Source organism: Vanacampus margaritifer, chromosome 19, assembly GCF_051991255.1.
Source record: "Vanacampus margaritifer isolate UIUO_Vmar chromosome 19, RoL_Vmar_1.0, whole genome shotgun sequence".
Taxonomy (NCBI): Eukaryota; Metazoa; Chordata; class Actinopteri; order Syngnathiformes; family Syngnathidae; genus Vanacampus; species Vanacampus margaritifer.
This window is the reverse complement of record NC_135450.1, coordinates 6,163,798-6,187,928: the sequence shown is the minus strand read 5'-3', so window position 1 is coordinate 6,187,928 and position 24,131 is coordinate 6,163,798. Positions and strand designations below refer to the sequence as shown.

General features: G+C 38.2%; 1 long non-coding RNA gene across 1 annotated transcript in view; it reads left to right on the top strand.

Annotated features, from left to right (window-relative positions):
• Window positions 1-24,131, top strand: part of LOC144039625 (uncharacterized) — a 53,303-nt gene that overhangs the window by 25,602 nt on the left and 3,570 nt on the right. Inside the window, exon 2 of the long non-coding RNA XR_013289499.1 lies at window positions 11,978-12,038. This is a non-coding gene — a long non-coding RNA (uncharacterized LOC144039625). The remainder of the gene's footprint in view (window positions 1-11,977; window positions 12,039-24,131) is intronic.

Genomic DNA, 24,131 nt, shown 5'->3' with positions numbered 1-24,131 from the left:
ATGACTGTGTAATTGCAGTTCCATTTTCTCTTTCACCTTCCAAAAGACCAATTTTCCGCCATTTATTGTATGTTTGTTTTGTATTTTACACTTCCACAGTTAAATGGTTCGAGCCCATTACCCACTTATCTTCATTTGAAAAAAATAAAGCCAGATTTATAAAATTTGGTTATATTCAACCTCCTCGATACAAAGCTGGAACGGTAATAATTTCCAGCAAAAGATTTATTTTTTAAGTGACAGCTTGATGTGTGCCTCTGAATACACAAGGAGCGATTAAAGATGGGAAAAAAGAATGCAACACATTTTTTCTCTCACTATTGTCATTCATGTGCTGCGTTTCATCACCCTCCTAAAGGCACCTTCTCCAACTTGTCAACTGAACTTTTTTGAGAGTAAAAAAAAAAGAAGAAAAATCTTTCTCCCCCTCCCCACTTCAATTTGTACTGCCACTGGCAATTTTATAGAGGAATGAGTTCTTTTATGAACCTAAAAAGCAATCATCTTTTCATTTGTTTTGAAATTCTCAGCAACCTCCAAAAGCTGTTCATGTGGGGTTTATATCCTAATGGGCTGTTCATGCAGACATTGTTATAGACATGTGCTGGCAGTTTTGTTATTGCATTTTAGTTTTGTCAAATTGATTAAATGACCTGGTATCAAGCACACGTTGTCGATTATTTACCGCAGTAATGATGAATGAGGTTAGTCAGGTTGGTGCATCAGGTCAGCACATTCAGGGCCACAGTGCGCAAGAAAATAAAAAGTCAAGTAATATGATGATGTAGTCTTTTATGATTCTAAAATTACTTAGAGTATACATTTGTTTTGCCTCAAGACATGATCCAATTACAGCTTATGTGGGTTGGGTATTCTCTACAACAGTGTTTTGCATTTATCCAATTAAGCCTTGGAAATATAATGTAGTGTTTTTACAGGTTATGACTATGTGGTCAATAGTTGTTATGACCTTGTGAGTCTTGAGTGTGTGTTGTCATGGCTACATGGTCTCGAGACCAACCACTATTTTTTTATTTTTTAATCGTAATTAATCACGACTTCATCAGTCTCATCCAATTTTATGTGTTCTAAATGTACAATATATATTTTTTCTCCCCCCAAGTTTTCATACTCTTGTTAACATAAGTGGAAAAAAATGTTAAACTCATAGAAAAATGGCTGCATCTTTTAGTCATTGATACAGTAAGTTCAAATAATTCCTAAAATTTAGTTAAAATTTAAAAAGATGTACTGTACTGTAAAAAACAAGTGTGATATTGATTTGTGTTGAGGTAATGTTTCTGCCACTAGATGGCGTAATTGCATTTGTAAGACATTGGTGACAGATCAGTGCATTTTTTCGTACAGGCTTTTTTTAAGGGGCGGTCATTAATCACACATTAATGAAATTAGTGTCGTTAAATTAACTAAAAAAAAACACACCAACTTTGACACCCCGAGTTTAAAATAACTTACTTTAACCTCTGGGCTGAGCTGCTAGGAACTACAAATAGATCAAATTAAAAACATGTACTGTACTGTAAAAATCAAGTGGGATATTGATTTGTGTTGAGCTAATGTTTCTGCCACTAGATGGCATAATTGCATTTGTAAGACATTGGTGACAGTTCAGTGCATTTTTTCGTATTTTTCATACTCAAAGTGGGTACAAATGACAAACTGATAGAAATATGGCTGTATCTTTTAGTCATTGACACATTAATTTCACAATAATTCATCAAATTGACTTCAAATGAAAAATATGTGCTGTAAAAAACGAGTGTGACATTGATTTGTGTTGGTCATTTTTCTGCCACTAGATGGCATAATTGCATTTGTAAGACATTGGTGACAGCTGAGTGCATTTTTCGTTTCATATTAACAGCTAACTAAATTTTAACATCAAGTAACTTAAAATACAACTTGACCCCAGTCTCCGAAAATATATGCATTATTATTAAATTTATTACTGCTAAATTTTGACGTGGACATGTCTGCTGCGTTGCGACTGGAATTCCCCAGCTTTCCAAATGTGGTCATTAATTGCACATCAAAAAATTAGTGGCGTTAAAGGAACTTTAAATTAACTTTGTCACGTTGGCTGTGGTTTTGGACCAAAGTGTGGGGAGGCAGAGCGAGGAGGCCGAGATGCAAGTCCAAAACAAAAGGGTTTTATTAATTAAACAAAACAAGGTGGTGCACAACATGTCGACAGGAAACAGCAAAAACAACAAAGACCTAAATCAAAGCAAACTCAAGTGGCATGACGAGGACCTAGCAAGACATGGGTGAAATGACAAAACTTGGAAACAACAACTGACCGACCCAGACTGGACAAACACAACAGACTAAATACACCAACACTAATGAGACACCTGGGGAACACAATAGGCTGAGGGCACCGATTGGTCAGACACACTGGGAAGGGAAGAAACACAGGTGGACGTGATCAGACATAACGAGACAAGGGGAGGAATCAGGAACACATGACAAACACCAACCACAGACAAAAATGACAAACACACCCATAATAAACAAAATTTAACCCCTAAAAACGAAACATAACAAACTCAAAATTAACACACTCATTTTGACACTCCTAAACAGTCTGTATTGACTGAAAGATTTTTTATTAGTGGTGTGTGATCCGATACCAAGTAAATACAGGGCTAGTATCGCCGATACCGATATCGATACATTTTGAAAAATTATGGTATGTAATTATTTTTTTAACTAAAGGTAGCTGTATCATTAAATTGCTTATTCACAGTCAATTTTCAACCTTCAAGTGTTTTTGTGTTGTTTCCTTATAAAACAAAGCACAAAATTAGGACAAAGTTTGTTGATTTATTGATGTTATGAGATGCTAAGTCACATGACGGCACACGATCGAAACACAGGAGGGGAGGAGGGAGAGTCTGACATGCCTGTTATCTGTTTGACCAAACTACAACATTGCATAAAAGATGCAAACTAAAACTAAACTACTAGATCAATATTAAACTTCCAGTATCGATCCAATATTGATACCGACTTGGTATCAATTATATTGATATTTGGATCGATCCGCCCGCCACTATTTTTTTATTGTCAAATATTGCCAATTTCTTTATGGGAGCTCAATGGAGGGCAAGTGCAATGGTGGCCCCTCATTACGCATTTGAAGAGCCCCTTCAGGTTAAAGTTGCCCACGCCTGCGGGTCACATGGAAAAGTAAACTACTAGTTTGATTAATTTGATTTCCCAGCCTCCTTCGCTTCCGGCTGTTTTACTGGATTTTGATTGATTTTGCAAGGCCCACAGAATATTGTGTTCTATTGCAATGAAAACATGGTCAAAGAAAAGATTCGAGTCTCTTCTTTCATCAGGACAAAAAAATTATAATTCTATCTGTTTCCGTTTTGTAGCAATTAGCATTATAATATAGCTAAGTTTCACCATTATTCACAAATCTGTTTAAAAGAATGGCAAAACCAGCTTTTTGCAACATGGCCCTTGTTGATCTCTCATACTCTGTTGTCACCCGCTGGCCATTTTTGTAATAACTACCATGGCATTAAGCGTTGTTATTTTTTTTCAGTTCAGAGGCTGCATCAAAGCTTGTTGCTCTAGCATAAAAAAACCCCAACAAAAAACACACGTATAAATACGTTTTTGGGACCATGCAATATTTGGGAGCAAATTGTGGGGAGCCAATGAGGTAACTGACCAGTGTTCATGTGTATAGATTTATTATAAAGTAAACACTTCTGAGTTCCGAATTATAGACTGATCTTTGTGCAATGAATTATTTATTTTCCTTCAGCCACCACCATATGCTTCAGGCTCTGTGCCGTTCCTATTTCGTAATTGAGATCAAAATGGGATGAGAAGCTAATGTGTCGAAGTCATTTGAACCGTCTGAGTTGGTCTCATTCTCCCCAAAAAAAGGAGAAAGGCCTCAACTGTTGGCAGAAAATTGTCCTTCTCTAATCTCTCCATTGCTGTGACTCCTAAACACTTCTGTTCCTTTATTTTTAACAGCATGAGGGAGGAAACGGGTTGAATGTAAACTGACTGTCGTGCTCGCTCTCTTATTTTCTTTTTCCCCACAACCCGCCTCGACAAATAATAGAATGCGCTGGCAATCTCACAGACAGACAAGGAGAGGAAAGTGGGCCACTGCCAACCCAAGGCTATGCAAATGCACCCGTAGCCAACTGAGTTTAGGAATCTAATAATCACACCGCTTTTCCATCCAATCTTTGACTCTCCCTTCCGCTCTTCATTTCTCATCCCATACTTCCATTTTCCTCCTAGTGCTGTTACTGGCACCGCCATCTGGTCCCGATACCCCAGAGATGGACTCGGCTCCGGTTTGCAATCAGGCGAGGGCTTAGAGTGGAAGCCTGGCACCATGGCAGCTGATTCCACAATAATATATGCCGCGCTGTTGCGGCTCATTTTGCTTCTGATGGGCACCGTGACCACTCAAGCATGTGCTGGCAATTAAGTGCTGTGTTAAGTAAAAACTGCAATTTGCAAGGCAAGCATGAAGGTGCACTTTAGTAGAACAAAGCGAACCGAGGCGGAGGAGTGATGAAAACGGTGTCTCGTGAAGAAATATTCGGTGAGAAAGATTGGATTTGATCTTAAATTGCAAATGAACTCATGTCAATGCAAATTTTGAAAGGTGTTATAAAGTGAATGCATGTGGGAATAATTCATTAATTCGTTCACTCGCAGCCATTTTCACTGAAGCAACCCCCTTCGCTCCCTGCTGTTTAACTGGATTTTTACTGATTTTGCAAAGCCCACAGAATATTGTGTTCTATTGCTATAAGAGCATGGAATGACCAAGAGAAAAATTTGAGTCTCTTCTTTTATCAGGAAAAAAGTATATTTGTAGCTGTTTCCATTTAGCAGTAATTAGCATTAGAATATAGCTAGGTTTCATCATTATTCACAAATCTATTGAAAACACTGGGGAAATTGGCTTTTTTGCATCATGGCCCTGGTTGATCTCTTATACTCTGCTGCCACCTGCTGCCCGCCCTAATCCTCTTGCGTATGGAATACATCATTTTGTCTCCCAAAGTAAAATCAAGGTCACAGGAGCTTCCAACAGCACAGCGCCTTTTGGTGTGTCCGTTTTTTTGGCATTGATCCAGAATGAGTCAGTGACATTATGGCCTTAAAGCCAACTCCACATCACTTCATTAGCTACCAGTCAAACTAACAGCCTTTGAGTAACTTTGTCAATGAAATGATCATTTGTCTGTCTTTCACATGAGTGGTGTTTTTAGTTACCCGATTCCGTTTAATATCATTGGCAAACTTAAACAAATTAGAAAGACCTCACAGTATGGTGCCCATACGAAGTGCATATTGAGTGCCAAGAATAACAAATTGCTTGTGATGACTCAAGCTGGTGATAAAAAAAATCAGGCTTCCAAATGTTAGTGGTATGGCTTCAAGATCCAAGATTCCAAAGCAAGAGCCTTAGAAAAATAAAAAGCATGAGCCAAAGTATGCATAAGCATACTGTATATTTAGAGCACTGTAATATTAGTGGTTATGAGACTTGGCAGACAAATGTGTTATCTGTATGCTCGCTGCGCATTGCAGCGCTGCATGATGAAACGTTCATTACTGGTAAATGTAACTTTGCAAGATAAGTGAAAATTTGTTTTACGTTGATGACTCCTTATCAATGTCAGCCCTGTGTTGAATTGCGACCTCTGCGACGACCCCACTCCCAAACAGTGTTTTCCGCTAGCAATCAATGTCTATCTCTCCTAACACGCTTTAAAACGGTGCCTCCACAAGGGGGTGCTAATTCTCTGTATAAACGCCACTGTTCATTAAGTCATGACTATATGCCAGGAGTCTGCAACCTGCGGCTCTGGAGCCACATGTGGCTCTTTAGTCCCTCTCCTGTGGCTCCCTGTGAATTTAAAAAAATAAATGAATGAATGAATGAAAGAATGAATAAATAAATAAATAAATAAATAAATACATTTATATATTCTTTGAATATTTATTTTCATCATGTAGAAGAATTTTTATTTATTTTTTCTTAAACATGTCCAAAAAGTCACCATAAAATGCCCAAAAAGGAAGAGGAAAAGCAGAAAATTACAAAATATCTTTAGAATTGCATTAAAAAAAGTCAGAAATTTTTTTTTTTATAAAAAGGCAAAAAAGAAAATGTACAAGAAATTTATTAAAGTGTAATTAAAGTGTCCAAAAACAAAATAAATCCCAAAAATTATCATAAAATGTCTGCTAAATTGCCAAAAATGTCAGAAAATTGGTAGCAAAAAAGGCAGAAACAAATATAAAAAAAAATAGCCATAAAATGTTTGAAAGAGGAAGAAGGGAGGCATAAAATCCCATATGTTGAAAAATGTCAGAAATTTGACAGAAAGACAGAAATGTCTGAAAAAAATATATGAAAAAACTAAGTATGAAAAATGTTATAAATAAATGAAAATATTCAAATAGTATTTTTTTTTTTAAACGGAAGACGAAAGGTAGAAGAAAATGCCAGAAATCACTGCTCATGATGCACAATATTTCAAAGAAAGTGGTAAAATTTTCAAACCGCCCATTAGCAGAATAAACATTTGCTTGGAAACTTGGAAAATGTTTATTTAATTCACGATTAATTTTTTAGATTTCATCGTATTAAATCTGCAATCTAACTTTGGCTGTGGCATTTATTTTCCTTCCATCGTCTGTAATTAAAGTGTCCAAAAACAAAAGAAGTCCTGAAAATTATCATAAAATTGCCAAAAATGTCTGAAAATTGGTAGCAAAAAGGCAGACTTTTTTTCTTCTTAAAAAAATAGCCATTAAATGTCCGAAAGAAGAAGAAGGGAGGCATAAAATTACCATATGTCCCTAAAATTGCCAAAATTGTCAGAAATTTGACAGAAAGGCAGAAATGTCTAAATGTATGAAAAATGAAGTCTGAAAAAACTAATTTAAATACAAAAATGGAAGACAAAAAGTAGAAGAAAATGATTTGGATGCTGCATATTACTGGCTGAAATATTATAGACTAACACGAAACACACTATTTCGTTCATCACAACGTTCAAATGGTTTGTGGTTCTGGCAAGATTTTTTTGTCATTTATTTGGCCTAAAATGGCTCTCTTGACAGTAAAGGTTGCTGACCCCTGCTCTATGCCATACAAAACCATTTCAGGTAGCAAATCTCCTTTGCAATGTGGCCCTGTGGGGCCGCACACATCGCCCATGCCAGAAACCGTCACTGCTCATGAGGCACATTACTTCAAAGAAAGTGGTTGAGTTTTCATTATAAGAATAAACATTTGCAACTTGCAAAAGGTTTATTTAATTTTTTTTATTTAATCATATTAAAGCTACGATCTAACTTTGGCCGTGGCATTTATTTTCCTTCCCATCGTCTGTTCCATCTGATTCAATAAAGCTACAGAGTGTGAGAAACAGCGTGCACACTCTGGCTACGGGGCTCATTTTCAGTGGTTCTTTTTACTGGCCTTTATACCACACAGATACAAATGTGTGGACTTTGCTCTTGAAAAGTTTGCAACTTTAGAATTCACCCGCAAGGTTAGCTAATGTAATATCTTAATCACCAATGCGGCATTTTATATTCCACAGACCATGGCTACAATATGAATTATTAATAAATGTGACACTAATCGTCAGTATAAAAACTGGTGCCTTATTTACATGTACCCGAAAAGAATTTGGCTCATAATTTAGAATTAAGTCAGTTATTATCCACTTATGTCGATTTTGGAGCTTCTGAATGATCCAAAGGCTGACTTGACAGTCACAAGAAGGTGCCATGCATGCTATGTCACCTATGACAAAACTCAATTCAACTCCGTGATAAATGGAGAGTTTCTGGGAATGCTGTCCAGAGTTTCAAATTTAAAATTACGCACGATGGGCACAAACTGCTCATCCAACTGCCACACACTCTGGATGTGTTAAGTCATCTAAAACATGGCTTTAAATACAGTGGTGTAAAGTTTCATCTGAACTTCTGGCTTTTATTTTGTGTTAATGTATGCTGTTGTCATGTCTTCTGGTGAAGAGGCCCATTTCTCAAGTGTCATATGTTAATTGTAACTTATAAATGAGTTCATATTTGCTAAAAGATAAGTTAGTTTAGTAGTGTATTTCATAGTGTAAAGTGTTAAAACTGGTGTGGAAAAATCGTCAGGGTGAGACATACTCCTTTAGTTGAGCGTTTTGATTTTTTAGTACTGCAAGAGCATCTGTCGTCAATAGTGGATCTTTGACCTAATTCTTGTTTGTAGGACGCTATCTTTTTAGTTTGTCGTCTACAACTCATACAAACACGTTTAATGTGCTCCAGACACTTGAGTCTTGGAAGACATTGGTCTTTGTGAGTATTCATAAGGTTATATAGACTTATTAAGGCTATGTTTGTACTTTAATTTGAACGCAGGTGTATGTAAATTTGTTTGTCTCATCAAGCTAACTTTTTAGCTTGCATTGTTAGCTGGTTACGTGTATGTTGCATTAGTCTAATGTAGTAACATACTGTATATTTTTTCTTCTTTCGGTTTCAGTTACATTAATTTATCTATGTTTACATTCATATTCATATTCAAAACTTCATAAAGAAGAAAAGTACATCTTGTGTGCGAAGTTTTTCCTTCAAAGTTGGCTGGCTGTCTAAGCAGCATAAAGTCACGTGTCGTGAGGACAGCACAGCTCTACTATCACTAACTACTAGAAGACTGTTTTAATTATGCTAAAGCCAAAGAAGGTCTAATATGTCCATAGCCAGTCTTATTCACGCCAACACTGGGAATGACTTAGGCTTGACTCCACGGTCTTATCTGCTTTTAACCGATATAAGGGTGCAAATAGATAGGAAAAGCAAGGTCTTAGTAAGTGAAAGGTCATAGCGATAAAACCACTACCTAGTGGTTCTCCACCACTTTTACACCTGTTGCCAAAAGAATGTGCAATCTGTTACAGTGCACACAATTTAGCAGATGCTATTGGAGATCTTAATTAAAGATCGCAATCTTAGTAGATCAAGCGCAAGACATCCACCAACAGTGCACGCCAACAATTTTTGTTGTTAGCTTGTTTGTACACTTTGGACACACTTTTTTTTTGTAGAGATAGACCGATATGTTTTTTTTTCAGGGCAGATACTGAGGCCAATTATTGGTAGGAGGCCGATAACCGATATTTGGAGCCGATAGAAATTTTTTTCTATTCTTTGTTGTAATGTCTTAAAGCATGTTTATTGAATACGTTTTCAGACTTTTCAAAACGTAGATTTTTTCCCCCAATGTTAGACAATTGACATTTTTTAAATTTCTAACAAAATGTTCTCTTGGTTATCAGTTAACTCTTTTACTTCTTTACTAATCTTTAACTCTTTTACTGCCAAAGACGTTAAATGACGTTCTGCAAAAACCTACGGAGGAGCGCCAAAGACGTTAAAAGACGTCCTCTCATTTTTTTTTTTTTTTTTTTTGAAACGGGTGCTGGGAAGGCTTGCGGAGCTCTCCTGAAAGTTTTAAGCAGGTTTTTTGAGCCTAATGACTATTTTTGGCCCCTAGAGGGCAGCGATGACTCTCTTTTGACAAGATCGGGTGGGCGTCAGTAGAGGCGGAGCTAGAGCGTTGAGCAGGAGATCAGAATGGAAAACAAAGGAAAAATGGCGGCCGGTCGCGAGGAGCTAACGCCAGAGCCGTTTTTTTCAAAGACCAAAAGCATCGCTAAAAAAGCACATTGTTGATGACGATGATCATCATCGATGATGAAGATGATGGTGACTCCATGGTTGGAAAGCATTGACGCGGCAGTAGAAGACGTTAGATGGAGCTAGATGGAGGAGGGAACGGGCAATGGCGAGCGTTTGCAAGCAGCTCTACACTTACAAGACGAAAGGCATCGACCAACGCTAAAATAGTACATTGATGACGACGGTGATCATCCTCGATGATGATGAAGGTGAATCCGAGCTTGACGGCGAAATTGGAACCGCTGACGCGGCGGCTATGACGGTGTCGTAACGCGGAGCGCAACCGAGCACGCACAGGCGGATCGGACGACGGAGAGTGCCCTGAGTCCAATGCATATTCATCGGAGGAAGTGTGTACAGTCTGCTACTTGCTTTTTATTCCCCGGAAAAAAAGGCCGTCAAGAAAGTGTAACGTTTGCACGCAAAACGGACCAATGTGAAAGTGAAAGTAAACTGTTGTGCGAGTCCTGGCGTCTCCTTGCACGCAGGAGAGCGTTACAAAAGGAAAAACTGTATTTGAAACATCCACATAATTGTAAGTAGTACCACAGTTGCACACATTTGTAAATAGTTTGCGAAATTGTTTTGTCAAATTGTTACACTGTTGAATGGAAATAAACGTATTTTGCAATCAAAAAACACTTTTTCATTGTTGGTGAAAGCGTTTTACAGAAGTAAAGCACTATTTAGGTGTTTGTGGCATCATTTATGGACAAAAAGAAGTGTACAATTCACTAGAGTGCATGAAATAACATCGTTTCACAAAAAGCTCTTTTTCTCCGTTTTTTGTTTCAAAAGAGAGAATTTCGGTGAAAGTAGCCATTTTCTATTGTTGATTACTGAAGAACGGAATAAGGTAAAAACAAACTTTTTTTTCTGATGAAAGCTGAGAGTCCAATCTTTCATTTGGTAGTATGTGTGTTTCCATAGTCCAAACACAACATTTTCTGTGGACCTTGAAAGATCACTCAAAATGCTTAAATCGGCTGGCACTGGCGACAACCCGTTTTTGAAAACGTCTGGCAGTCAAAGAGTTAAAGTTAAATGGTAACTTAAACAAGTAAATACCAAAGCTCTCTATTGTTTTCTACAGTAAATATAAATTTTAAAAATACCTGAAATCTTAAAATTTCAGATGGATGATGAAAGTTGATGAAAAGGTTCAGATGGTTCCCAGGGTCAACAGCATCTCTCATAAAGTTAACTGAAAATTTTAATAAATAGTTCCCTGGGATTAAAATGGTTTTAGATTTACCTTATATCGGCTGTCAGATTTTTTAAAAAGGCCGATACCGATATTTGTCAAAATGCCCAATATCAGCGCCGATATTCGGTCTATCCCTACTTTTTTCTATTATGTTGTAGTTTGGATGAAGATTTCAGACTGGTTTGTGATGGATCACAGATCAGTAATATCTGACCAAAGTAAAGCTTCATTTTCATTAAAAAAAACAACAACTTTACTTTTAACAGCGAAATATGTCTTGTAGCTCAAGAGTAATTACATTTCTATTATTAATACAGTCTTGATAGCGTATGCAAAATGAGTTTGACATCTGCCTCCCCCATATGGATTTAAAAATAAAAAGACAAAGTCATTTAATAGACTTGCCTTTGACATCCAATTAGACTTCCATGTGTGGGACAGAATTATTTAATGTCTACATTCACAGCCTCTATGTCTTACATGTGGAGCCAATTTTGTGATGTATTCATCCCATCCAAATAAGGACAAAATGGTCCTCTCTTTCCACACTTTGATGTTGCTAAAATTGCAAGAAGATGGGAGCCAAACAACCTTGACGAGTCCGCTGTTGCTTTTAGTCCCATTACTGGCAATGTGATAAAATGGATTTCCACAAATAGTGGACATATTTGTGAAATATGAGGCAAACTTTAACAATACCCATGGTTATAGAAATTGGCATGCATGCGGCCCATACACTCTTTTATACAAGGCAGGACATTCAATGGAGGGATAATTTGATCAAATGTGATAAAATATTTAACCTTATGCTCCGGCATGGAAATGTAATTGGATTTTGGGCCTATTTTGTGAGTCCAGCCAGTCAATGAAATGCACAGCGAACGGGCTTTATGATGATGCCAATATCTGATCGCACCCCGCAAGCTAAATCCATATTGTTTGATATGTGACATGCAACTTCAATATGTTGCTAATTATTATTTCATGTATGTGCAGGATGGCAGGTTGATTCCAGAGCCTCTGAGGAGAGAAAGAGAGGGAGAGAGTGTCCATGCTGGTAGGACTTTCGTGTGCATGTATCTAAGTTATGGTGACCAAATTTTCAAAACTGAAAACTGAGACGCTACAATTTTGCTGAAAATTAAATATGCAATAAATTATCTTTTTATAACAAATTGAATTGCTAGTCAATCTACAGTAATTTCACTCGCCCGTCGGCACAAATGTCATCGCAGCAGCCTATAAAACTATATATTGAGTCAAGACAATACGGATAAAAATAAGCTAAAAATAGGTACAAGCATCTTTGCTATGGAGCTTGATGCTTTCTCCTCCAAATAAATAAATAGATAAAGGAAAGAAACACATCTGTCATAAGCGTTCACAATGCAGTAGCCTACATCATGGTGAAGTTGGCCTTTTCCCTGTCCGTCATCCATTGTTTTGATTTGATGATCGCCGTCACGTCGCTGCTATGAATATGCAAATCCCTTAATGAGGAGATTTGCATTGCCTAATATGGGGGGAAATAGGCAGATTTAGTGTGGGCAACGGCATTGCACACACCGGTTGGGATCGTGTGGCATTTATAAAGGGAAATTGTGTGCAGATGCTACACATGGTTTTATAAATCTAAATTTTTTGTTTCTGCGCAGGTTTTCACGCACAGTTTTATAAATCAGGCCCCTGGTGTTTACCTCACAGTCCCACATCGGAAACGCTCATGAACTACATTTCCCATGATTCTTAGTCACAGAGGTAGGAAGTCATTCTAGTTCCAGTATGATGCAAGTAAATAGGAAGGGATTTAACAGTTAAATTCATTTTTAATTAGTTTATCCATAAAGCACTATGGCAAGTGTGTGATTGACATACACATGGCCCAAACCAGTGGCCTGCTGACTGGAAGGGGGTGGTGGTGTAAAAGTTTGACAAAGCAATGGGGCTGGCGAAATCAGCCGCAATAGGGTTGATCTCAAATTACGTCACGTTTTCCTCATTAATATGCATGATAGGACACACGCGTACACATCATTTTGGCGTGAAATTTCAACATGGTTCAATCGACAAACACACTTTGGAACTGCTTAAACGGTGGTTGACATGCAGAGAGCTCAAAGTGGGCGGAAAGAAAGCAGTTTTTGTCGAAAGGTAAGATTTATTGTATGATCGTTGCTGCCACTCCGGTGCGGTCTCGATGACTGCTAATATCATGTTGCTCGCTAATTTTCACGAAAACGAAACACATTAAAGTCACGATTTCCATTTGAAGATTTTAAGCCTACCTTTGGGCTGTTACTTCTGTCTAGTTACTTTTGTTAAAAGTAAAGCTCACATCTTAGTGACAAAACTCTGGATATTTTTCATGTATTTACACCATGATGTATAGTAGCTAGCATGTTGTAGCAGGCAGCTAGCAAGGCTAACGCTGAGAAAGCAGACGATAAACATACCTGCAATCAATTGGTTCTGGATTTTCAGCTGCTGGCCCATTTCCACCGACGAAATGTAGAAAGCACATACAGGTGTCTTCTGTGACATTTTTCGTGTAAATCACTGCCGTTTAATTGTACATGCTTGAACCTAGCGGAGACATTCCTCTGGAAACTCTATTCGCCAGTCACATAACGGTAGACACCAAAGCAGCAGAGGTTTCTTATAACCATAATACGTCTGTTAAGTATATTCATGGTGAAATAGCAAGTCAGTACACAAGTTTTGCCTCGTACGTATACACTCCCTCAGTCGCCTGCCTGCGTTTGTTGTCCGAAAATCAACTGGCCACGCCAATGCGCTGTTCTAAAAATAGTAGTTTGGGGGTAATTGTAAACTGCCCTATTCAGAACACGAAAGCTCAAAAATGGAGATAATCCCGTCTCAAACCCCGAAACGCCAGGTCACATTATTTTAGTAAAGTTCGGATGTACAGTATCCTCCTGACTTGTGGCTTGAGGGCAACATCACTTGGCACAAAGTTTTCTGCCAGATTTTTTCCGAAAGTGGTTAAAATCCCAAAGGCGCTAACACTATTGAACATAACCTGTATATATAAGCATAGCTTGTTATCAGGCAGGTTGAAAAATGCATGATGCATGTAATGTCTTCTATATCCTGGAAGGAACAGTAATAAAGTTTATTCCCTACACTCCAATGTAAAAATAAATGCAACACAAAACTCCTCCAATATTGGCTGCAGCAAAGTAATACAGAACGCTTGAGGGTTTTCCTTTACAGCTCCGCTATCATAATGTAAGCAGTACGTGACATCATCAGTGAAAGAAACATGCTAAATATGACACATTTAGCTTCAGTTATTTTCAGGCCGGTGGTGAGCAACATTGAAGGACCACAGACTTTAAAATATAACAGAGAGACATTTATTTAGAAAATGTGGAAAAGTGCAGACCAACAAGTCTTAACAGTTATTATCTTACCACAGGCTTTGTTATCATAAATACAATATTTTCTCTTGTAATATTGCTTTATTTTTATGAGCTCAGGTTGTTTTTTCATAAAAAACAAAATCTCATAAAAAGAAAAATCTTGCAAGTGAACTTTATTTTTTTGTGGTCCTACAGTTTTACTGCTTTATACGGGGTCATACTAGGTCGTATGCTTTCAAATGTTTACATTATATTTCAATTGCAAGATTCTCAAATATGACGTGCAGACCGAAAATAATGAATTGCTTTTATATTCCAACTGTCCAAATATTCCCTTTATGGCATCAGGGCCTACTATATACTGCTTGATGCTATGTTTTATTATTCATGTTGTCTGGGTATCTGATTCGCCAGCTCACAATCTTCCATGCATCCTGTGTAGGTCATCACTCTGAATTGGATGTGTTTTCCATGGATTTATTTTGGAAAAATCAGTATTGCACTGGGGATTTACGGAAAGACGTGTATGTTTGAAGCCATCAAGCCGATCTGAACAGATGTTTGAAAGCTGAGAAGGAATATGCTGACAAGAAGGCTATAGACGTGGCAATGCGACATGCTGATCGAGTGAAAGGATCTCACTTAAGGGAATGAAACTGTTGTTGATCAAATGCATGTGTGCGGCGTGCGCTCACAATTTCATTTACGTTTGGTTTATAGAGCTGCGATTTCATTTGCATGATAGAGGCACAAAGTGATATGCTGATGATAGCACAGGTGAGGGCTTAGTAAACTTTTTGTGGTTTGCCGTTAAAGTGGAAGAAAGCAAATAATTCAGTACATGGTGTATAGGTAGGCTTTGTGTGTGTACTTTTCTCTCACCACACACGATATAAAGCTGTCTCACACGTATACAGTACATTACGTACAACAAAATCATTTGGTATTTATATAGTGGCAAGCAACACCGCCGAGTTCCCACATCAGTGAAGTCACAAACTTTCAATTATTACGCTTGCACAAAGTTGCTAAAGGTTACCAAATGCAATGCAATGCAAGGCAATTAGCACATTTGATGATGTTTGTCATTGTGTCTTATAAGCATTCAGTCTTGTGTAAAATGTCAGGTGTCAGCCCTGCACACCTGGCTGCCTCGATTCTCTAATCACTCATGGAATGGATTTGAATACATTACTGTTGTAATCACAGATCCAGTTTCACAAATTATATAAAGAGAAGTTGGCAGAGCATGTTTGGTGAAGGAAAGACACTTCTTCTGTCTATCACAGAAATTTATGGATGAATCTGGCTGAGAAAAAATCATTACGAATTTCTCTGTGTGTGTGTGTGTGTGTGTGTGTCCGGCGATAATTTTCTTTTAATTGTAATTAATCGCATGACTTCAATAGTTAAATCGCGATTAATCACAAATTTTATATCTATTCTAAATGTACAACGAAATGTACAATAAAATATTTTTTCCTAAATTTTCACGCTCTTGTTAACATAAAAGTGGAAAAACTTGTTAATAGAAATATGGCTGCATCTTTTAGTCATTGGTACAGTAGTTTTATAATTCTGAAAAATTTGTTAAAATTAAAAACATGTACTGTACTGTAAAAAACGAGTGTAATATTGATTTGTGTGTAGGTTGGCACTAGTTGGCATAATTGGATTTGTAAGATGTTGGTGACAGCTCAGTGCATTTTTCTTTTCATAATCAGAGCTAGGGCTGTGCAATTAATCAAAATTCAATTACAATTTCAATTATTACACTCTAAAATTCCAAAATCGGCATAATCATAAAAAAACCCAAAATATTATTAATACTAATTTTGGGTTGTTTAAACGAATTGTGGACTCGGTGACAAATTCATCTCTTTGCAGCAGTGAGCGGAGAATATTGTTCCTCAGATGAGTCTGGAGATACGAAGTATATTCCATCTAACACTGTTGCAGTCCTTATGCAGATTTTGCATATAGGCCTCATCGACATTTGCTGCCAAATTGTAGCAGTTGCATTTTTATTTTTATTTTTTCAGGGGACCGCTCAACCGAGCTGTGCCGACTGGTCATTTTGACTCGCTCCGTCTGAGCGGTCATGTGACTTTCACATGACTAACAGCTTACTATTAATTTTAAACGGTTGTAATAATATTAATTGTGATAGTATTACTCGTTATCAAAAAATTATGTTTAATATCATAATTGGTCATTATAAGATGCCGTTTTTTTTTTTAAAGACGGTATTGAAAGTGACACTGTTGCCTTTTTTGGACACCCCGAGATACCGTATTACCACCCAACCCTAATATATAAATTGTTCCCCAAAAATAACAAAAAATATATATATTATAGTTAAACCACTGGAAACAAAAGTGAGTACACCCTTAAGTAAAAATGCTCAAAGTGTCAATATTTTGTGTGGTCACTAGTATTTTTCAGCACTGCCTTAACTCTCTTGGGCAAGGAGTTCACCAGAGGTTGCCACGGGAATCTTCATCCTTGTCCCTCCCAATAATGGGATTTAATTCATTTTCAGTAGAATTCCATTTTTTTTTTCAATCAATATAGGCACCATAAACTTTAGTGTGCCTCTGATTGTGTGTAATATTGACTCTCTGTAAAGCTCTTGGTTCGGATCTCTCCATTGCTCAGTGGTCAGTGAGTTTTGCATTCTTTTTTATTGTCTTTATGGTGACATTTCTATTGAATGGAAGCAGGTTGGTATGCCTTTCAGTTATGGAGGCAGAGTAGACATCATACATAATCATTTACCGCGTATTTGTGCACAGTCAGGAGCAGCACTCTCTGAAAGAGTATGTCGAAATGACAAATGAAGCCTTTACAGAACAAGAAAAGCTTGCTCTGTCACCATGTGCGGATTCTAAAGGGCTGGGTGTTCCTTGGAGGGGGCAGCCTGTACATCAGAGAGACGCTCATCACTGTCCCATCTCTCCCCGCACCCCTCTGCTCCACACAGTCGAGCTTTCCCATTCTGTGTGGCCATCCATCTGCACCACTGATCAGAAGCTTTCAAACCACGGCTTTGATAAGCAGGTGTGGTTTCTTTAAAAGGATTTTTTTTGGTGTGTAATGTGTGAGATGGGGACATGGAGGTTGAAGGCAGAACATGACGTGTTTGTGTATGTGCACATCAGGGAATATTGAGGCTACCTTTGACTTTCCCTCGAGTGCTTTGGGTGCAGTCTGTCTACCGGAGCTCAAGCGTGTTTGTAGTCAACCAGCTGTATCTAGTAAGGTCACGTTTTGAGACTGACTAGAATTGACAGATATTCGGGCCTCTCTGAATTGACAATGAGTCTTAAGAGATAAACTTCAATAAAAATGAGATTTAAATGTCTTGAGGCATTTACGAATGGTGTGATGAATTCACATGAAGTTAGTGGGCTCAAAGAAAAGGGAATGGAATATTGTGTCCTCTTGGTATATATATATTTTTTAGAGCTGTTAGCCAGCTAACATAAGCATAACATAAATAGAAAATAGTACTAGCACTAGTGGTACATTGAGTAATTCAAACCCAAAGACGTGTAAATACGTTTTTAATACTTTGTCCTTCACTCCCAAAAACATATTTATACGTTTTTATGATGTTATTTTTATGCAAGAGCATACAGAAGGCTTTGATGCAGCTTCTGTCATGAAGAGGCAGCTTACAGCAATGGTAGTTATTGCAAAAAATGGCCAGCGGGTGGCAGCAGAGTATAAGAGATCAGCCAGGGCCATGTTGCAACAAGTTCTTTTTGAAAGTGTTTTCACCAGGAATGTGAATATTGATGAAACTTAGCTATATTCTAATGCTAATTTTCTGCAAAATAGAAACAGATACAAATATACTTTTTTTTCCTGATAAAGGAAGAGACTCTAATTTTTAATATGGTAGGTTCCATGTTTTTATAGCAATAGAACACAACATTCTGTGGGCCTTGCAAAATCAGTCAAAATCCAATAAAACAGCCGAGAGTGAAGGGGGTTGCTTCAATGAAAATAGCTGGGAGTGAATGAGTTGATGTTGTTTATGGCTTTAGCATTAAGTAAAGTTAAAGAAGTGTCTAAAGAAGTGTCTAGTGAGTCGTATGGCTAGAAAAAAAGTGACATTAAGAAAAATGAAAGAGAAAATGAGCCACAGCCTCGCCCGTGTTGTGTAAAAAAAGCCAATAAATGGTTATTGAAAGAAACATTAAAAAGCTGAAACTGATAAATCGCAAGAAACATCTCCTGATGTTCAACCAATAACTCCCCTGCTCCTTGCTTCTTACACCCAGTAAGCAATCCATTCGCACAGAATAGGAAAATAGTTGATTTACTGTTATAAATTACTTTAATCTTTCTTTTTTAACATCAGTGTTCCCCTCCAGTATAATGGTTGAACATTCGTGCCCTCACCATCATTCATAAGATTTAGTAACAAGACGAACAACACTGGATGTTCTCAATTCTAAACAACTGTCACAGACATAAGCAACAATTCTACACTAGCATATACAAACGTTCATTCACGAAAAGATTAGGAAGCCCAGGCTGGAACTTTAAAAAAAGAAAAAGAAAAGAAAAAGAAAAAGAAAAAGAAAAAGAAAAAGAAAAAGAAAAAGAAAAAGAAAAAGAAAAAGAAAAAGAAAAAGAAAAAGAAAAAGAAAAGGTACATAGACCAAGAACCAAGTTTCAGATGGAGAGGGGTTGGTGATGTGTCAGAAAAGTTCCAGGACTGGCGCAAGGGTTTGAAATATAAGCTGCAAGCTGTACAATTGCAAATGAAGGATTTTGACAGTGTAGGATTTTAAATGAAGGCTGTATGTATGAAGCTAAATGAGGCTACATGAAGCCAGAACATCTTCCCAAATTAACTTGCACCAATGCTTCGTTAATTCTTAAACAGGCAAATGATGAACTTTATTCATAATCAAGTGACAGAACACATTTTAGTTTTTCATCTTTTTAATATATTTCCAGAACGCCATGATAGTTGTCTCTTCTCGTCACACTTGTTACCTTATCCTTTTGGGATTGGATTCACAGATGGTCGGAGCTGGTGCCAGCGTAGGCCTGGGTATGAGGTGGTGTACAAGTGAGAGACAAACCCCACACAGCTAACCTGGCACGTCGTCCAACCTCTTGGCAACACTCCGAGGGTAACAATTACTGAAGTACGGTGCTCTCGAGGACACACCACCTCCCCGAGCCCATTTAATTCAAACGAGTTTCTGTCAGCCACCGTTGTAACTAATCACACTCAAATGATGTGTTTTTGAGAAATTGAATACTGGCAGCAAATAGATGAGTGCACTTTAAAGGTACGTCTTAAATCATTCAAACATTTTTAATACTTTGTCCTGCACTCCCAAAAACGTATTTATACTTTTTTTAAAAATGTTTTTTTTTAATGTTTTTTTTTTAATGCTATGGCATACAGAAGGCTTTGATGCAGTTTCTGACCTGAAGAGGACGCTTAAAGCAATGATAGTTATTACAAAAAACGGCCAGCAGGGGGCAGTAGAGTATAAGAGACCAGCCATGGCCATGTTGCAACAAGCTCTTTTCGCCAGTGTTTTCAACAGGTTTGTGAATAATGATGAAACTTAGCTATATTCTAATGCTAATGAATTGCTGCAAAACGGAAACAGATATAAATCTATTTATTTTTCCTGATGAAAGAAGACACTCTAATCTTTCTTTTGGTAGGTTATGTTTTGATAGCAATAGAACACAATATTCTGTGGGCCTTGCAAAATCTGTCAAAATCCAGTAAATCAGCCGGGAGCAAAGGAGTTTGCTTCAGTGAAAATGGCTGGGTTGAATGAGTTAAAAGAAGATGCTAGATGGCATGCTGCATACACAGGAACTAAATATGTTCCCTAAATCTTATTCTTATCTTGCTAAGTTGCTTAGAGTTTAACTTGATTCCTTGGATCAGTTCCAGGTCTGACTGCTTTCTCAGCATAACTATCTTCAACTGTGTTTGGACCGTCTGATTTAGTCACAGTCAGATTAGCGTTCACACCTGACAACACAACACTCACCACTGGGAAAAATAAAGTTGTTTGATCAAAACAGACTGAAGGGTGTTAGTGTGAATACAGAAGTGCTCTCTCCAAAGTCTCACTCAAACCATCATCTGGACTTTTGGATGAAGAGCTGTCGAGAAGACAGAAGGGTCCGTTGAAAAACACGAGCTAAAAACGTCCATTTGGCGGACAGGCAAGGCTGACCGTAATGAGGCACGGAGGGGCTTTGTCAGAGCACAGACAAAAGACCCCACCGGAGTCCTTCAACACTCGCTGGGGAGAAGTGCCAGTTCTGTCCTCCCCCTCCAGGTTGGAAAGCCTGAGTGGCTCTGTTCTACTCTTAGCTACTGATCAATATGTCCTGTTCTCGTCAGCTTGTCACTCTGCCCCCGGGGGTACTGTGAAGAAGTGGTAGTGTTCCATAAAGCAGCTGCGGCCCCCACCGTCAGCCGCCACGTGCTGCCACCAAACGTCTGTGTTTTGGGAGATGTTATTGCCCATGAGGAGCTGTGACTCAGGACGTACAAATCAATGAGGGAATGTAACACAGAACAGAGTCTGGCTCTGTACTGAGAAGAAATCAGTGTCTTCATAAGGATCCAGCAGGTCATTCTTAACACTGCTGTTTGTTACACTACTGCAGTTTGACAGCAGTGAACATAAAGACAATGAATGTTCAAAAAAAAAATGGCAACAGAATTAGATTGCTATCCGTATATTATAATTTATACAGTTGAACGCCACAGCTCGACCACAATCTCTTCCAGGTGGCTATTAAGCATTGCTATTATTTCATGCAGTTTCCCCCAAAAATAAATAATTTAGTTTGGAATCATGACCATACCATTGAATAATTTGTTATATTTTGGAATATTTCCCCCAAAGTTCCCAGTCAGGGGTGTCCAAACAACATAGGTCTCAAACTACGGTCCTCGAGGGCCGTAGTCCTGCATGTTTTAGATTTTCCCCTCCTCCAGCATACCTGATTCAAATGATCAGGATTGCTCGGGGTGTTGGAGGAGGGGGACATCTACTGTATGTCATGCAGGACTGCAGCCCTCGAGGACTGGCTTTTGAGGCGTATGTTTTATATGATTTCCCTCCTCTAACACCTCTGATGCAAATGATCAGGATTATTAGCCTCAGGCAGAGCTATCTGATTATCTAATCATTTGAATTAGGTGGGTTGGAGGAGGGAAACATAACATGCAGGACTGTGGCCCTGGAGGACTAGAGTTGGAGACTTTAGTTTCAGATGTTTCCCTTCTCCAACACTTCTGATTTAAAATGATCAGGATTATCAGGCTCCGGCAGAGCTTGGTGATGATCTGATCATTTGAATCAAGTGTATTGGAGGAGGGAAACATCTAAAACATGCAGGATATAGGACATTGAGGACACCCTTGTTCCAAGTGATTGTCAGAGAGATGAGAAGAAACTTTTACAATAAATGTGTTGTTTTACTACACTTATTTGATTAATTTCACTCATTACGTTTAATAAAGATTAATTGAACTCTAAACTATTTGCATGAAGAAAGAACCATATCCAAATTTGTGTGCACTAAACAGCTTATTAGACATTTACTGTGGCCTAATGGAGTGTTGGACTGTCCACCAAGACACTTATTCCAACCTTTATGAACGAACTACTTTCGTCTACATACAGCAGCGCTTCTCAATTATTTTCTGTTACGCCCCCTCGGGAAGAAGAAAACATTTAGCACCCCTCCCAACTCCACAATAGTATAATTTGTCTATAAATTAGTTGTATGTAAGTACACCTCTACCTTATTAACATCAACGAAAACAAAAACATATACACCAACTTAGAACAAAGAATAATTTAAAAATGAATGAATGAATAAATAAATAAATAGATAAATAATGGGTGTGCCACTGCCACCTATTGTAGTGGATGTGCAATTACACTATATTCTTGAACAGAGAAAAAAAAATGTTCCCCAGGTTACATGCTCTCCCCCCGGCATCACACCACGCCCCCCCGCCCCCCCCCCCCACACACACACCTTGGGCTGACATGCAGGAATGTTCCACACACAGTCAGCAGTTAGACTACTATCCTTGGATCTTTTTATGTACATATTGCAAACATTGCATTCCATATGATAAAAGTAAATCTTCTATCAGACCTTTGGGATGCATTTTAATGCAAGTGTGAAGAGAAAATAATCAAACACCATCTGCATACACAACACCTGTGAAGCAAACCAGCGAGGCAAAAACGATTGCATTTTTTTTTTTTACATTCTCGGTCAGCTCTTTGCAATGTATTATCACATAAATCTATTCCAGCTACCTGCTGTAATTACCTTACAGTAAGTACAACACAAAGGTGTGATATTTCATTTTCACCTGTTTATCAGACAGTGTGACTTTGTCATTGGGGCTCAAAAACAGATGTCAGCATTATACTTTTTTTTTTTTTTTACTCCCCTACATACTGAGTCTGTTGTGTCGATACACTGTATGCTAATTAAAGCACCAAACTATACTTTTTACACCATTTATTTTTGTTTTGATATTGGACCTTCTAGTGTTTTAACCCTATAAAGCCAAACGTATCACATCAAATACAAGACATTTGAGCCCTCTATTTCATGAGTATATATTTTTTTCCATTAAAGGTAGAGTCCAAAGTTTTGACCTTTTCTGTTTGTAAACAAACAATTCAAAACAAACTCCTCCCATTGCTCAACCCATACTGGCTCAACGTTCACGCCCCCTGCCTCTGACCGCACTCAGCCCTGAAGTCACTCTGCATGTCAACATCTCGTCTGCTTACAGTGACATGGACCCTGCTCTGTGATTGGCTGGAGGGGTAAACATTGCCTTTCCGCCCAGAAATGTCCTTCTTATGGCAAAACACAACAAAATGGCCAAATGCAGGCTGGGGGTGGTGGTGGTGGTTGAGGACAAAATCACCACCACATATTAAAAGAAGCCCAGAGGTGTTGATTGAGAAGGATTTCATGTGTATACATCCAGTGTGTATTTAGTGTTTATTTCTGAATGAAAACTTTGGACTCTACCTTTAAAACCCTGACGTATATGATATGACACATGCATTGGATGGATAATCCATTAGAGGGCAGTATACCCAGCTGATGGCTTTTCCAGCGACCTTGCAAGATCGGCCAAATTGAGAAAGGAGAGACACTTTTTTTTGCGAGTGCACACACCGCTTGCCCGATCGTGTGTTCCCATTCACTTGAATGAGAGCTCGAGCCGAGCTCGAGCCGCAGCGGAGCCCAATCGCTCCCCCGGCCCATGGTAATGGCTCCCGCCTCGGGGTTGACGTGTTTGGTGGCTTTGGGCGCCGGACGAGCCGTTGACTCGGAGAGGTGGCCAGTTTAATGAATGAGGCTGAGCTCTCCATTCAGAATGAATGAGCAATGGATGTGGGAGTAAGTAAATGAACTCCCACATCCATTGCTCATATGTTTCAGAATCAGTGTATTTAAATGGGCACATAACACGCTGCCATAGACATACTGTTATTACTTTATATTTAGGGGCTTCAAAAAGAAAATAGATCTGGATTTTTTTTTTGTTTGGCTTGTAACTTTAGAGAGTCACTAGCCACGTTGACTGGACATCAAAAAAGTTATTTTAGAGCCCTGAATATTATGTTTGATATGTCAGTTTATTATAATATTTTTTAGTTATAAATGTATGAATTTAAAGCATTGTGACCGGATGTATCAAATAAGACACAAAT